Source organism: Excalfactoria chinensis, chromosome 4 (genome assembly GCF_039878825.1).
Source record: "Excalfactoria chinensis isolate bCotChi1 chromosome 4, bCotChi1.hap2, whole genome shotgun sequence".
In the NCBI taxonomy this organism is placed as follows: Eukaryota; Metazoa; Chordata; class Aves; order Galliformes; family Phasianidae; genus Excalfactoria; species Excalfactoria chinensis.
In genome coordinates this window covers 84,397,793-84,402,545 of record NC_092828.1, presented here as the reverse complement: position 1 = coordinate 84,402,545, position 4,753 = coordinate 84,397,793, and positions in this window count along the sequence as shown.

Here is a 4,753-nt window from a genome sequence, read left to right as displayed (position 1 = left end):
GGTGGGGCAATTACCAGTTCCCCTCACCAGCACTCTCCAGGCAAACACCCTTTCTCATGAGCTACGTGGGGGTTTGGCACAAACACAACCCCCTCATCCTCCCAGTGTCTGAGAGCAGGAAACATTCCTCTGGTGGAAAAAGGGAAGGAACAAAGCAAGGGAAGAGCACAGCAGTCTTCACGCCTGCCATTTTGTGGCCCTGGTGACAGCTCTGGCCAAGCTGGCCCACAGCAGCTGAGCCTCACCTGCAGGCAGACCTCAGCAACACATTGCCAAGCAGAAGTAATGGAAAAGATGAAGTGGTTCAGAGTCATTCCTCTCAGGGAGTAAGGAAGGGTGGGGCTTTGGGAATTGTATAAAGGTGTGGATAAAGCATCAGTGATGTAAACCCTTTTTCCATGGAGTTTAATGCAGAGACTGCTGAGCTGTCAGGCTCCGTGCCAGGTGCACCTCTGTAAAGCACAAGGCATTGGTCAATGCCTGCAGAAAGCAGAGCCTGAGGAGCAGCGTTCAGCCCTCCTTGCAGCCAGCAAATCTCAACAGGAGGTGAGCGCTGCACATTTCCACCTTCCTGGGGTGGACCATCAGCCCAGCAAAGGCCTGTTCATGTGCTCACCTGCAAAGAAAACATGATTTGATGACAGCCTTGCTAGCTGGAGATGCTAAAACAATACACTGCAGGCCGCAAACCCATCCAGGTGCAGCTTGGGTTTGTTTGATTTTTCTCAGCAGGTGACAAACTGCAAAGCAGAGAGCACGACTTTTTCTGCAGTAAAACCCATCTTTGCATACCATGTAATTCTTCCTGTTGGTGTGGTTTGGGCATTATACACATGCACACACTAGACAGAGGCATTACATTGCTGCCAGTGGGCATCAATGGACCCTTTTCCTTCAGGGCCACCTGCCAAGGATGCAGGAGGAGGTTCTGAGTGCAGCAGGCAGGCAGTAAGACAACAAAGTGGCTGCCGCTACCCTACTCTGCTTTCCACCCTGCCAAAATGCTTCTCCTGGTACATGGAAAATCACAAAGGTGGCTCCCATTTATAAAGGGTGATGCACCAGAGCCCTGCAGAAATGGACCCATCTGTTGGCTCGCCGACTGCATTCTGAAAAGGCAATGCTGACAAAGGTTTCCACCTCTCTTTCCAGCACCAATATAAGTTTTCAAGGAATGCTGGCTGCGTAGGCAGGCATTTATCTGCAGCCTGCAGGGGGTTGTTCAACATGCCAGGTTTTCTGCCAAGGAAAGTTTTCTTCCAGTTGCCTCCTGCTGGAGGTTTTGTGCTGCGTTGTTGTTTGGAGCTCAGCATTTCCAGCCACGTTAATGTGCTGTGCTTTGTTTGCTCTGCTGCTGGATGGTGGGAGCCGAGGGGCAGCAGAACAGAGCTGTGCTCCAGCTGGGTGTGCACCTATGGGACACGCTATCCCTGTGAATGGGCACACTTCTGCTTCCCCCCCTTCCTCCTTCAGTCTCAGGGCTTACGTAAACCTTTCCTGACCCTTGCAGTCTGCAGCGCGGGGAATAGTCTGGGCAAGAAAAAAACAACTTTCCTCAAGCAGAACTACTGCTGTGACTAACATTTTTCATCCACCCTCCACTGAAATCAAGTCAGTTTCCATTGACTTCCACAGCTGCTGGGTCACCATTTGCTTAAGTGTTTCCAGACTTCGGCCCTGCAGCAAACACCTTCAGCTGATAGCCCTCAAGTATTTTAGTATGTTCATAACTCCCCTAACCGTGTTCTTTGTGCATGGTGTCAGGCTCAGCATGAATCTCATATTCCAGATCTGAAAAATGGATTCTGGATATTAGATCAAAATTAAGTCCCTTTATTAATTTTAGCTTCAAATCTTAGTCTCACAATAATAATAATAATAATGTTAAGGAACCCACAGGCTAACGGCAGTAAATAAGTATTTAAGTGGCAGAGGGGTTTTTCAAAGCATGACAGATTTTGTTTTGCTTGAGCCTGCAGCTAAAATCAAATCAACTATTAAGCTGAGGACCATCAAAACACATACACACAACTGGGTTAGATCATTGAGATGCTGGGTTAGACCATTGAGATGCTGGTGAGAAACAATAGGTACAACATGGGCTGGGACTTACAGCTCAGGGAACGCAAACAGTTCCTCACCCTGCTACAAGTGCCTCATTCCACTTTGGCTGTCATATACTCTCTCTGTACCCCAGGGCACTACCTGCCTGGCTCTGGTACAACCACTCCGTCCCTGCTTTGTGGCTGCCTTCACCCAGTCTGCACAAGCATCTTTACCTTCTCTCTCAGTTCAGTTTCCCCTTTCCTGAAGAAGCTTTTATTAAAGCATTCAGGCTATTTATGGAGGGTTTAATCCCTAATACTGGTGTTGCTTGTGGTCTTTATTCCCTATCTCAAACAAGTAGACAGCGTTCCCATGAACTGTGTGCCTCACATTCGCTTCATAGTCAGGAAAAAGTCAATCTGCGAGCACTTGACAAAGGCTTTGTTTTGCAAGCAACAACAACGAAAAAGAAAGAGTCATGGGAAAATTACAAGCTCCTTGGCACTAAGGAAATTATGACTGCAATTTCCTGAGCTCCATGTGCTGGAGGAGCTGCAGCAGATAGCAGTCAGGCAGCTTTCTCTACTGAAAGGTTTCGGCCACAAAACCAGGCTATGGGATTTACCTGTGCTGGACTTTTCTTCCATCTCAGAAGGGATTTGCAGCTGATTTAGATCACAGAGGGAGCACAGGTGTGTTTTCTGTGGTTTTAAACCGAGTTTTCTGGGAATCAGCTTTTATGCCAAAATGAGAGCTCTCTTTATAGCTGAATTCTGCTGAAGAAAAGCGATTCAGAGACGGTTTGAAATCAAAGCTGAAAGAGACCCAAGAGAAAGAGCTCAGATACGTGCATGGATATAGAGAAACTGCCTTCCTGCCACTTTCGTACTGAAATAAATACTTTCAGTAAAAACAGATTGAGATTTTTCCCTTCGGCAGCTCAAGCAAGGGAACAGAAGAATGCACTGAACCAACAGTGGGGGAAAATATTTGGCAGTAGGCACCATGGATCTGAGGAAGAACGTGAGAGGTATGCTGAGGCCGTTTAGATGAGCAGCACCCTGCAGCAAGGAGCCATCTGCACACGGCAGAGGCTGGTGCACACACTGACCTCGTAGTACGCTGCACAGAAACCCTTTCTCTCTGTACACACAGGGTCTGGGTGGGGAAATGCTGCCAGAACAACATTCAGGGACTCATCAGTACCTCGTGTCACCCTTCCCAAGACTTCTGGTGCTCGGTGGGTTGCAAGGGTGATGCTGGGATGCTGCCCTGCAGCTGGAGCCAGCCCTTGCCCTGTGCTCCGCCTCCTGGGAGCAGCTCTGCAGCAATGCCCCTGGCTCCTGCGGAGAGGTTTGTGCCCCTTGGGCAAGGCTGCGAGTGTCCCTGGCAACTCAGAGCCACAAACATGGAGTAGTCAGAGCCAAGAGGGACCAGCCAAACTTGAAACCTGGTAACTGCGGTGTAAATATTTACACGCTGCGCCTTGGCTTGGCTCATTCTGCTCCATCAGGAGCACGGCCAGCCACAGAAGTCCAGGTATTAACTGTCCCATTTGTTGTGATCCAGGACTTCCAGCCGCACTGTGATCCCACCGCCTCAATGTCTCGCGTCAGCCCTAGAAAAACGCAGGTGCTCCTCACACTCCTCTTCCCAGCTCAAAGGTGCTCCAGTCTTGGCAGGTCTACAAGCTGTCATCTGCTGCAACTGGAAGCACTGCTGGCTAGGGAAACTCTGAGATGATCATCTTTTTCCAGGGAACTTTTTACTCAACCCCTACACCCTTGTCACGAGTGCCATCAGTCTATTATCAGCTCTGTCATCGCAGCACAGGCTGATTCCAGCTGAGGCTACACATTGCTGGTGGGAGCTGAGTTTAGGCATGCAACTGTGCCAAACGGTGCTGGCATCGCTCTAGCGGGACAATAGCACTGAGCCCTTTAAGGCAGCTGGCCCAGAGCTAAGGCATTTTATTGACAGCAAATATCTCTGCAACAAAGCTCCAGCTGGCAAACCAGTCCAGGAAAAGCAGGAACCGAGTCACAGGGGAATTCATTTGCCTTTTGTAACAATTAGGGCATTCTCATGCGAGCAGCAGGCACAACTCTGAGATCCCAGGGTGGAAAACATGACCTTGTGCATTTGCAGTGTTGTATCTCTTTACCTGATGGTCACACCTGCTCTGTCAGAGTCATCCAGGATCCAGCACTGCCTTGGTGTCGCACCTTGAAAACAAACAGCAATTCAAATAGCAACCTCAGACCACTCAGCCTCAGCTAAATGGCTTTTTCACGTGGTGATGTTTGCATTTACTCCAAAGCTAAAAAACATAGCAAGTCTGTTGTTCCCCTTGTAGCTCTGGGAACTTGGGAAGCAGATTGAGCCATCCACCATCACAGAGGAGCCACTTCAGGGTGCTGTGGAGGATGAAGGTGCTGCAGGAACTCAGCTATCCTTGGGGTTATGCGTATAGAGCTACTAAGCAGGAAGGATTCATTCTGGGATGGACAGTAGCACTGGAGGGGCACGGAAGGTGCAGCAGATGTGTTCCAGGTGACGAACATGCCGACAGGTAGGCACCTGGCTGCCCTCTGATTGTCTCTAATTAGCCCATCCTAAATCAGAGGCAGTTGTTGGGTACCTGCAGCCATGGTTTAGGTGTGTACTCAGAGGAAAGAGCGTGGTGAGGGGAAGTATTCCTACTGTC